The following is a 12,366-nucleotide window of genomic DNA, read 5'->3' on the forward strand; positions in this document are numbered from 1 at the left end:
TTGGGTTAGTGAAGCCAGATAACGAAAAGAAATCCTGTATGTTGAACTTGCTTTGTGGTAAAGGCCCCTGAAGTCAAAATAATAACTTGTGTGTGCAAATGATCATCTTTCAGGACCTTGAAGGTATTTAACCCTCCGAATAGCCATTGAGTACTTGTGATACTTTAAAAAATGTACTAATTTATTCAAGTAAAGTTCAAGTTTAACTTGTTTTTACATTGTGGTATTATTTAAGTAAAGGATCTGAGTACTCCTAGACAGGCGGACAGGAAGTGTGGGCGGAGACGGGGATCGCGCAACATATTCTCCCAGAGGCGTTTTGGTCATGTGGTTGGCGTTGGAGGCTGACATTTTTTCAGGAATCCTGTGGGTCACGGTATTCCTGTGGGATTCCTGCGGGATGGAAGTCGTTTGCACTATTCATCACAGGGGCGAGACACCCTCGTGTTGGCATCTCACGTGACACGCTACGACACATATTTTCAGCTTCTTAAAGCACTACACACGTCTTGAAACGTATCTAGTTTTTCCCCTTCATCCCAAACAGTAGCAGCGGTCAGCTAGAGTTTATTTGAGTTGCAGAGGATTCCTGCGGTGATTTCATAACACAAATAAAGACATAAAAAAGTCTCTAACCACTCCTCTGCAGCATAATCCACCTCACCGCTGTGCATCTGTATGTTATGCTTCGTGTGTTTCCAGATCTCACATCTAATTTAAGAAGAAAACAGCTGCTGTTTTCTGTCAGCGAGGAATCAAGAAACACTTTGCATGACATGGCTAAGTTTGGACAATACGAACTGTTGTTGTAGTGTTAACACCGTGGTTTCCATCCCTGTAATATTTCGGGTTGTATTCAGCTGTTGTGGGCAGTGCTATTAGACTTTATCTGGTTTTAACATCAATGAGATGATGTTTCAGTTTCACTGAATCAGCCAATAACAGAAAATTCCTATCTGGCTATTTTATCAATTAACTGTTTCTCCACTGATTTTCAGGAAACATGAATATATCACCACATATATTGATACGCTGACGTAGAATTATGTGTGCTGTGGTACTTCTTTAATTTTGTGTCGGACAGACACTTGCGTCAAAAGTGAATCAACAACAAAATCTAGACTTCATAAAGCTTAATTTACAGATTTTTCAATCCTACAGGGAATTTGATTTGATGCTAAAGTAGATTTACAATAGAGTGTAATTCTCTAAGTAACTCTCTATTTGAAGGTCTAAATTTTAATCTGGACAAAAAAGCTTTAGGTCAGCTGATGCATCATAACTTTATAGACACAATCTTATCATCATAATCATATTTAGGAGGTTCATACAACTTTTGCCGAAAGCTCCAGGTAGAAATCCCATTTAAGTTAGAGGCCCTTTATTTGGGTGGCTGTGGAAATGGGGGAATGCAGAACTAAAAATGTAAAATGAGCAGCCATTAAACAAAAAACTCAATCTTTTAAAGCTTTGTGTGAATCATGTGACCGATCCCGAGCCCTTCCTCTTCAGGTCCAGGATTCTAGTGGAGGGGAAACTGGACTACGGAGAGTATGTGGACAAGAACCAAGTCAGACGCCAGGCCACCACCATCATCGCAGGTCAGAGAACAAACACGTGAGCCTCTAACGGACACCGTGAATGAGCCAACTTCGTTTTATAAAATTATTTCCCAATCTCTCCCTTTCCAGACAACATCATCTTCCTCAGCGACAACATTCGAGACAGACCCTGAAGGACTTTTCTCTTCGTCTCCAAGCAAAAACAAGTCAACTTCTTTTTGTATTTTCTCATTTATACAAAAATCTGAGGACCTGAACACCACCAAGTAAAGGAACTGACTTACTGATGAGAAGGGGGACAGAATATGCTGTGACACTCTGTGGTCATGTTTGACTGTGATGCCTCCTGCAGACCTTAAGGCATGAAGAGAAGCTGACGGACTTGTGTAGTATAAATACACTTGCTCATTATGATTTTTGATAGTGCTACTTGTACATAACAGTTGCAAAGATAGTTTTGGTTTTTTTGCATATACCCAAATTTTGTGTGTGAGAGTAATGTTGGAAGCAAGATCTGAAATATTATAATACAGTGGAAAAATGTTGCGGCGTTGAAGTCCGTACAAGTTGTCGAAGTTGTAGCTTTGTTGAGCAACTCTTACTCGTGCTGAAGATCACAGACAAACGTTATTTGGTTTTTCTTTGGTGGCCAGATGTCGCCTGTAAAACAACTTCTCAAGCTCCCTCATATGTTAAACTTATTGTTAATTTTAGCCAGCATATTAAACTTTTCACATTATATTTCCCCCCCATGTCTTTTTATTTTAAAGTTATCATAAATGCATCAAAGTCGGAGCAAAATTAGCTCTTTATGTCACATAATTTCTGCCCGATTATGTGAGCTGTTTTTTTTTTCTAGATAAACTAAAGTGTTGAAAATGTTCTTCAACTTCTTAAAATAACCACCTGTTTAAAAAAACCCAAAAAACATTGGATTATCTGAAAAATGTGTCATCGTAAAGCTGAAAACAGGGCTGTTTCCTATAGTTCATGAAAAGTTGACACTCAAAAAAAAAAGGTGTTTTGTTTTACAGGAGTGTCTATATTTAATATTCAGCACCCAACTTAAACAACCAAACTATGACCAACAGCTCTCTATAACCAACACCAAAATGTCTCCTCCTAACTCTAAAAGAAAGGCTCACCCGAAGCACAGCCAAGGGAGGTCGACAATTTATTATTATTATTTTGTGGAGTTAAATTTTAACATCTCATCTGCAAGAATAAAGCTTGTAATAACCACAAGTGATGATGCTCTACTCAACACGTGGAACTGTGCGCTTGGCTGATCTGAGAGCGCTGCTGTAAAGGAAACACACTGTTCGCATCTCAAGTGCTGCACTGATGTTGTAACATGCTACTCAGAAGTTTGTGGACACGTGTGAGATAAAGTAACATTTGGTCATGTGAAGAGGGCTTTTAAAGGATAAACGAAGAGCTTGTTAGAGGATAAAACCTGTCAATATTCAGCATTTACCTGAGTGTTCACAAATCCCATAAAGAGAAAAACCAACAGTGTTATGTAGCTGTCTGACTGACCTCTGTGCCAAATGTCAGCTGTCTTTCACTTCTCTTCATGCAAATGTCATGAACTGGAGAGAAATGTGTAGATTACTCAAACACTTCAGTGTAAAAAAGACAAGAGACCAGCATGCAAAGTTGGAGGCGGCACGTTCAATTAAATTCACAATTTCTTTTCTGTTTCTGCTGCATTTTGTTGTTCTGTTCACAACCCTGAATTGTGCATAGTAATAACCGAACATTACTGTGTGTATTTGATAGATTTTAAAATTTTATCTACTCTTGTTTTCTGCTCTGTCATTCTCTTGTCAGTTGTTAGTGTTTCATTTCCTTCCTCCTCAGTGACTGGTTGGTTTCAGCTCACCACTGGTTCATTTCTCTGTACTGTTTGCTGTAATAGATCTTTTTCCAGAATATTTTTGTCTTCACATTTGTGTTCATCTCAGAGCATGTGTGATTTAAACGTACGTTTAATTTAACGGTGATAACTCTTCACTCACTAACAAAGCTTTTTATAGAGGACCGAATGGAGAAAAGTTACATCTAAGCTTCAAAAACAAACGTAGAAATGTAACATATAAATCATAAAATCAAAGAAAATAAATGCCAGATAATTTCATAAAGTTATATTAAAGTTTATTTTAAGAAAATATAAAACACTATAAGAAAGAATTTCTTGTGGCATGTTAACTTTATTTAATGCTTTTCATTAGTGAACGTTGATTGGCCTTTTCTGCGACAACGGGGACGGGATTAAGTCAAAGGTATTCTTGGCCTAAAGTGATTGGTCGCAGGAATTCTCAAAGTGTTACCTGATTGGCTGCTTCACCTGTCCGTTAAGGGCTCATAAGGGTCAAGCTGCACAGTCAATAGGGCTTTAAACAAGAAGTGATCTGATTGGTCGGTCTGCGGAATGTGGGCGGGGCTGGGAAACCTGTGGATTCAGTTTCGAGAAGCTGCGTCAAGATGACGGAAATGAGTAAAGTGGAATTCAAAATAAAAGCCAAAAAGAACAGCTGACAAAATACATGGAAATATTTTTTATTTCTTTAAAAAATACTTTTGGTAGTTTGAAATATACATCTATATAACAAAAAGACTAGAGGGTTTGTGTTTGTGTGTGTGTGTATGTTTAATTTTTGTAATTTACATTTATTTAAACCTTTTTAGTTTCTTTGTAATTAATGAGAAATAAAAATAAGACAATTGATCACTTTCTTATGTTGACAATAGGTGTCAAAATAATGTTTTATCTCAGTTCAATTAAAGGCTTAAACATTGAATTTTATTACCTAAAAACATCATAATATAGCAACAAAGTTTAGAAAAAGATATAAAGTTCACAGAACAACTGACCACTCATGCAGAAGTCCATTGAGTAATATTGTGTCTGTTATGTGACTTCTGATCATATCAAACGATCTTCCTCATTGACTTTGAGGCTGTCTCGTAAGTTAAAAGTGAAAGGCAAATTTTTATCTTTAGTAGCTATAATTTTAAATTTGCTGTCTGCATCAATAGCGAGCATGTGGTTTTATTCTGAAATGTAGGACCGGAAGCTTCAGTTTGTTAATGTAGACAATTGACATTGTCATAAACAGCTGGAACAGATAAAAAATATATCCTACATGTAAACTCTAATGTTTTATTCAGCATTTGCATTAACAGTCGTACTATCTTATTAATTTCTTGAATTTCTTGACTTTGTTTTCATGTTTTAATCTAATTTGTCTGCCTCTGTGTGACTCCGCCCACACATTCCTGTGTGTCTGGGCTGTGAGGAGGAGCAGCAGGAGGAAAGAAAAGGAAGGAGAGTTTGCTAAAAGCTGCTCGTACACCCCTGAACCAGAGAGGAGATGATAAACAACAACAATAACAACACTCAGCTTCAATCTGACTGCTGCAGCTTTCTGACATAACCCACGGAAATCCCTCTGAGTCTAAACCACCTGGATGTGTTAATATATTGTTTGTGTATTTTATTTTATTTTTTTAACTTCTTTTTACTGTATAAGTTGTTTGAAACTTTTTTACCCGGCTTGAGTTTGGTTTCCAGTCTGACTGCAGTGCATCAAACACCCGCTGCTGCCTCTTCTTCTTCTTCTTCTTCTTCTTCTGTCGCTGCTGGAGGAGAAAATAAAACCATCCACAAGGCCACAGAGAGAGTTTGTGTGCGGAGGGAATCATGGAAATCCTGGACAGTAGTGAACCGTTTCTCCACTGGGACAGGAACCTCAGCGAGCTGTCTGAAGCCGGCGAAATGGACTGCGCGCTGTACACCAATGTAAGTGATCGATTAGGGATTGATTGGGTGAGGTAAAGGAAACGCGAGAGTGATCGATCGGGGCCTGGTGTTTGGCTCTGTTGCTTCTCAGTGGGAAATAATCACCTTTATCTCACTTTGATTGGGGCTTTAGTTGATAGGAGGGGGAGGGTAATGTGTTCAGTGTGTGTGAGTGCTATACCCGGCTCTCCATTCACAACTTGAGCCTTGGGGTCCATGATGAAACTTTTTCTCAGCCTGGTAATCGTCTTATGTCACCGTTTCTTTTCCTCTTAATTATATTTTTTAGCGCGATGGTGACGATGTCTTTAGAAAAGACAGACATGTAAAGTTAAAGATATGAGCACTTGGAAAGACGGAAACGCACCTGAACTCAGCACTTTTTCCATTCATTGATAATTGTTTAATCATTTAAACAACAGAAAAAGTTTCCAAAGTCCATGAGTGTCTTCAAAGTGTTTTGTTTTGTCTGACCCAACAGTCCAAAACTCAATATATATTTTGTTTAATTCACTTTGGATCATATGAAACAAAGAAAAGTAGCACAAACTCACATTTGAGAGGCTGGAAAATGGAGAATATTTTGCATTTTTGTTTGATAAATTACCACAATAATGGTTGCAGATTAGTTTTCTGTCTGCAAATGACAAAAGGAAAAAAAAACAGCATGTTTTTGAAGAGGTTGGAAATAGGAGTTGCTTTTGGTGAATGTTTGTGATCCTATAGAGGTTATAGTGTTTATACGTAAGATTTTAATATTGTTTCTGTCTTTCAGGAGTTTTTATTAGCAAGACATGGGTCATATTTGTACTAAATAGAGACACCTTTTTGGAGCATTGACTTATTGTGAAGGCACCATTTTCTCTTTATATCAGTAATGACCAGCAATGCTGCTGAATATTCTGACCTCACTGACAAAAGCTCATTTGGAGGCCCCGGCACAGTAAATATCCAAATTCAGGGAACTCGATTTGGCCCATGTAGCGCTGAAGGACTCACCATGCCTACCAAACATGCACAATATCAAAGCATGCACAGGAGAGGAGAGAGAAGCTGGTACTTTGTTTTTAACTAACAGTTAAGGTGTTTTGTTGGCGGACAGGTCGCTTTGCTGAACAGTGATTGTCTGGCGGGACAAATTGACATGCCTGACAGTTATAATGAAACTATAATAAACATTTCTTTTGAAGATCAGGACATCCCAGAGAAGGTTTGCTGCTCAGTAGGGTGTTTAAACAGTTAATGACATCTGAGATGGCTAAGATTACAGCTCTGGCTAATGAGCCCTAATAGCAACAACTGTGTTACCTTCAAAAGAAACACCCAGTGTTTAGTGGGTGGGGGGGGGGCTCTTATGAATTTGCAGACTGCACACTTCCCTTAACAGTTTATACCACACATGTAATTTCAATTATTACATAAAATGAAACATGGATCAGTAGAATATCTGTTGGTCTACTATGGTACACAGTCATATCCTCCCCCAATACAAACCGTCTGGATCTAATAGTTTGCTCAAATCTTGTAAATGTAAGTTGTAAGAACATAAAGCAACACGTGCAGACAACACAGCAGGTGTCTAAATCATAATTTTAAAATCAATTTAGTAGGATTTTTCTGGAAACTATAGTTCAGCTCACCTAGCAGCTCAGCTACTCCAGCTTTCTGTAGACGAAGGACACGCTGGGAGCTAATTTAAGCTTTACAGTGGTTGAGCTCTGGAGTTCACATCAACAGAACGACCAGGGAAATGTGTCTTTAAAGAGAAGTTGACTTAATGCAAAAAAAAAGGTTTAAAGCTATCCACGTGTGATAGAGCAGCAGAAACATTACCTTACAAAGAAAAGATTATATTACTCAGAATTTGCCTTTGGTTTAAGATTAACAGTACAAAGTTTTGGGCCTTGAAGCCAAATTCGGAGCATGGAAACTAAAATTTATGATAAAAGTAATTTGAGTGAGTTGATTCCTTCAGTCGGGAATTACTTTATCGCCACTGTTTCCCTTTTAGTTTTATGGTGCAGTTATGCAAGTTTTATTTATAGGATAGCCTAACTTAATATATCATTTAGAGACAAACTCATGTGGGGCTTTCACACAGTATCTCATTCATGTCTGGACCATATACATTATTGATATTTGCAGTGATTTACGGGTATACGGGTATACATAGGCACAAAACTAGTTGTGATAAAATTGCTTTATATGTTAACAGACTCTATTATAGTTTTGTGTCTTACATTTTTTTTGCTGTATTTCTGTTTTTTTTCCAACCTTGAACTGTTCTGTAGTAATATTTCTCAAATTATTGTCAACATAATCTGTAAAGTTTCGACATTTTAATTTCATAAAGCACAAGCAGAAAACTTAAAATAGCTTGTTTTGTTCAAGCAACACGTCAGAATCAGAAAACATTAAGTTTACTGTCACATAAGACAAAGAAAAGCAGCAAATCCCAACGATGTGGAACCTAGAATTTGTGAATGTTCGACATTTGATGACGATGAGCGATGATTATGATTAAAATAGTTGCTGAATAGCCTATTGTTCTGTATTATTTCAGCTGTAAAGAAAAGTTTGACCACGTCTGCGAAGTGTTCAATATTGCAGCCCTGCCTCCTAGAAATTACTTTTCATATACTATTATTTCTGTTACTATTTCTTGTCGTCGGTACGAGATTATGTGTAACATTTTGCCATTATTCAGTGTTACTAAAAATGAGCGGATGACCTATATTAGTAGTTACAGGTAGAACATCGTAGAACACACACAGCATCTCCTCGGTAAAACGAACCCTGCTTGAAAATGGCCTGTCGCCTTCGGTTATGTAACTTGAATTGTTTGTTCCAGCCTTACGTCTCTCTGTGGGCCAAGAGGAGAGTGTGTGAGACGGAGAGAGTGAGTGTGAATGAGTCTGTGTGCATGTGTGTTTGTGTATGTGGAGACGGTGGGGAGGGGTGTTTGGGTTTACAGGGGGAAAATACAGCTGGCTTGCAGGATGGGAATCAGACACCACAGAGGCTTACTGAGCCCTGAGACAATCACATATACATAAGACACACACACTGGTCTTTGCCTCATCTAGGACAACCTAGAGACAGGTAAAGACTTGTGGTGTTAAAGCTTCAGAGTGTTGAAGCTGTGAGTCTAGGTCCCGTTTTTGAAAAACAAGTCCTGAGGATACAATTCCTGTCAAATACCAGCAGACAGTTTCAGACCACTGAGCTGCAGCTGCTTTCGTCTATTACAGGATTTCTTTTTTGATCACAGGAAAAACATTAAAAGAAGTTTTTTTTCAACATTGTATTATGCGATGAAAACAAAGATTGAAAAATCATCCACAGGGCTACTGAAGATAATTTGACTACATGGCAAAACAAATAACTTTCTGAAAAAATAGGAAATGATAAATAGTCTCCTCAGTGTCAGCTGGTATCGACTGCAGCTCTTCGTGATCCTGTGAGGATTAAGAGAGTATTGCTAATGGATGGAAATAGTGTTTTAAGGTCATTAATCAAGACACATTGCTCCTCCCTACATTATTACATTACATTTTTCTGCTTTTAATAATAAAAAGTGTCAGTGTTAGTATTGATGTTGGTGATTCTTGCTCTGTATTAGTTCCTCTCCAGCAGTCAGATGCATTGAACTCTGCAGATTCACGACTAGAACTGAGAAAGAGAAATGCGCAGATACATTTTTTTACTTCAGATTCATGAACCAGCATGTACCGACTGCTTTAGTTTGAAGAACTCTCAGTCACTGTGGAACTTGGCTCACATGCACAAGCCTCATTTCCACTCCTACAGTTCGCCTTAAATGGACGAAACGCCCTGAATCACTTGTTTACATATCGAGACTTCTGCCTGCTTCACCACTCTGTGGATGTTTCAATGAAAAGAAGGGTAGTCTGCAAGGCTGCATCAAACGATTGTTGTCAATGGAGATTCATCTGTCGATTTTTTTTCTTGATTAGTTGTTTGGTTTATAAAATGTCTTTTTTCGATCAGTGTTTCCCAAGATGCCCTCCTCAAATGTCTTGCAGTGGTCAACCGATATGCGTTTTTCAATGGCCGACGCAGATGCTGAGAGAGCAGAGCGGCCGATGGTTGATATACAATGCTGACATCAAAACCAAGAAAAGCCACGTATAATTCCATTATTCCATATAATACACAAGTTATCTCAGACACTAACATGTTGTTTTAATCAAAATTAGAAACATACATTGGCTTATGCTGTAGATTTCAAAACGTGACTGATGTTTAAAGGAGAGTGAGGTACAGTTTGTCATTCAGCTGCGTTAATCTCTACAGTAAAACAATATTTGATCATTTTAGACTAGATCCGCTGTCATTTAGCATGATATATTGGCCTCGTGAGTACAGGTTTCGGCTGATGCTGATTTTCTCAAAATGCCGGATATCGACCCGATTTATCGGCCAACTGATTAATCGTGCAACCGATTAATCGGTCTATCACTAATGTCTTGTTTTGAAGAAACGAGCAAATATTCACATTTTAGAAGCTGGAATCGGAGAATTAAGACTTTTTTTCAAAATAGTTGCTGATTAATTTAATAGTTGACAAGCAATCGATTAATCGTTGCAGCTCTTATATGTAATATCACCTGCAGCTGACTATAAAACATGTGTACGCCTGGTCTGAAGTATGCATGAGTTGCGCACACTCTTTTAAATGGATAATGCCGGTATAGGTGTGGGAAAATGGCGAAGACATGGCTTTTGTGTGTAAGCATTGTTTAAACATCTGGCCCTGGACGTTTGAAAAGGTGATCGTGTCAAATATAATGCCTTGCACTCCCACTTGTACCTACTGTACACAAAGACCAGGTTGTGTTAAGAAGCAGTACTAAGATGCTCTTCTTAGAGAGGTGAATATTCTATATATAGTAAAGCATGAATAGTGTGTGTGAGGGGGTGTGGGTGTGAGGGTGGGGGATGCATGAATGTGGAGACCAACAAGACTGTAGTGTCTGAGTCTCAGGCAGCTTGGGAAACAGACTGGGGTCTTTGTTTGGTCGCGTCTCACTCTCACTTTCTCTCAGGGGGGGTTGTTGACTTGGGATTCCTCACTACAACGTAAACCCTCTCAGTAGGTAGCATCTGTGGGATCCTCAACCTTAACGCCTGCTTCTCTCATCAGTCAGAGGTCCCTCCCATCTCCCTTTTGTCTCTGCTGTGCTGTGCTTGTATCATAAGCAAGTTCCTCAGGTTTAGGAATGATAACAATGCAGCGGTGTGAATTCATCTGCCACCAGTTCAAACCTTTCTGACGTCATGAAGTAACAATAGACTTGTTTTAGTTTGATCTATTTCAGGCAAGGAAAATAAATACAAACACCAAAAACAGGAGCTGAAATCAATTTAAATAATTGCTTCCTGTTTGGCTCAGTTAATCCTTTACAAAATGTAATGAGGAAATTGTAAAAAGGAGGAATTCAAATGATATTGCCACAGGTGGAAAACATAGATAGTAGTGTTTCTTTTGGAATTAAAATCCCACACATTCATTATTACACCCTGAAAGATCTTGTGGGTCAAGTTTTTGTTGTGAAGGCGAAGTGTTTTGCTTATGATTTGATTGGATTGATGATTCAACCCTGTAAACTATGAATTTATAGGCATTGGATTGATTCACAGCTGGGAGATAACAGCTGTGGCTTGACCCCATGTCTGCATTTGCCTTTAGGAAAATTGTCATCATTGTCTACTGTAGATCTGGATTATCCATCTACATTGGCTGTTGGAAATTATTCTTATTTAGACGTAAATGAAGACTTTTACAGACCATCCAGAATGTATGCATTTGTTAGTTGTCGTAATGACTCTTTTAGCTCTTGGTCTTTTGAGCTGCTAACTTCTTCAGACTAATCTTACTTTGTCTGCCAGCTGTTAGGTGCTGAGCAGGTAATGTGTAGTCACCAGTGGACGTAGTCATCACAACGTCACCCGTTGGTTTGTGGACTGCCATTCTGAAGCCTCGAGTTTGGCTTATAGGCCCTGAAGCACACTCTGCTTTATGGTCTGCTTTAAGTTTTTACTGAGGTAATAAATCAGCTGAGAAGTAGCCTCATGTTACCATTATTTCTAATGGAGCCGGACTTCTTTTTGCAACCGGAAGAGTCGCCCCCTGCTGGCCGTTCAATAGAACGCAGGTTTCAGGGACTTCCACGTTCGCATCAGTTTGCTGATCGGAAGCTTCCTTCTTGGTAGCCACAGGTTTTTTATGTTAAAACTAAGGGTGATTAGAGTGACAGTAAAGTTGCAGTCGCAAAACCAAAACAATAAGCTGATAGACACTAAACTTGACGCCTTTTCAATTACGCAGTAATTTGATCCATTGTTAATGTAGCACATTTGATTAAGTCCACGTAAAAGCGTCATTTCTTATACTTAGCCAGCACCATACGGGAAAATATCTCACACACATCTCATGCTAATCAACAGCATTGCTTTGTTTCTTAACATATGACTATTTTCAAGTACATTTACAGCCTCTCCACAGAAACTCAGGATAATAATAATAAAATGTTCTTGCATACTAGTGTAAAATCCAACTAAAATGTTTTTCTTGAATCAGTTCAGATGAAGAATAATAGACAATAGACAACTTATATAGAATGGATCAGTTATTTAGTAATTGTACATGTAATCAGAGAAACTTTTATGTTCGAGGGGAGCCCTGGAAGCTGGAACTTTTTTTAGGGCTCAGTTTATTCTAATAGTGACGAATGGATTATGGAGTCAATCTATGAAACATCGGACTTTAACGGGGGGACCGCTGTCTGTTTCCTGTTTCCAACCATCAGTCAGCTACGTTTTGTTTTTAAAGCATTACCACGATCGTTCCCCAACCTTTTTCACATGTTTATTATTGTAAAAATGTATATTCGAGCTTACCTAACCTTAACTAAGTAGTTGTTTGAACCCTAAACCACAATGTTTGCAGTAACCTAACAAAACTTTAAAAGAATA

At 38.4% G+C, this 12,366-nt stretch overlaps 1 long non-coding RNA gene and 1 pseudogene across 1 annotated transcript; both read left to right on the top strand.

Moving 5' to 3' along the window:
* The first annotated feature begins 1,441 nt into the window (after positions 1 to 1,441).
* On the top strand, positions 1,442 to 2,043 carry LOC119882178. Its single transcript, XR_005440468.1, has 2 exons — positions 1,442 to 1,601; positions 1,692 to 2,043. It is a non-coding gene; the product is annotated as an uncharacterized LOC119882178 (long non-coding RNA).
* A 2,827-nt stretch (positions 2,044 to 4,870) lies between these two features.
* LOC119882177 overlaps positions 4,871 to 12,366 on the top strand; it is a 29,468-nt pseudogene continuing 21,972 nt past the window's right edge.

This window comes from Micropterus salmoides, unplaced genomic scaffold (assembly GCF_014851395.1).
Source record: "Micropterus salmoides isolate LMB-PRFRI ecotype aquatic unplaced genomic scaffold, ASM1485139v1 Ms_hic_scaffold_2968, whole genome shotgun sequence".
In the NCBI taxonomy this organism is placed as follows: Eukaryota; Metazoa; Chordata; class Actinopteri; order Centrarchiformes; family Centrarchidae; genus Micropterus; species Micropterus salmoides.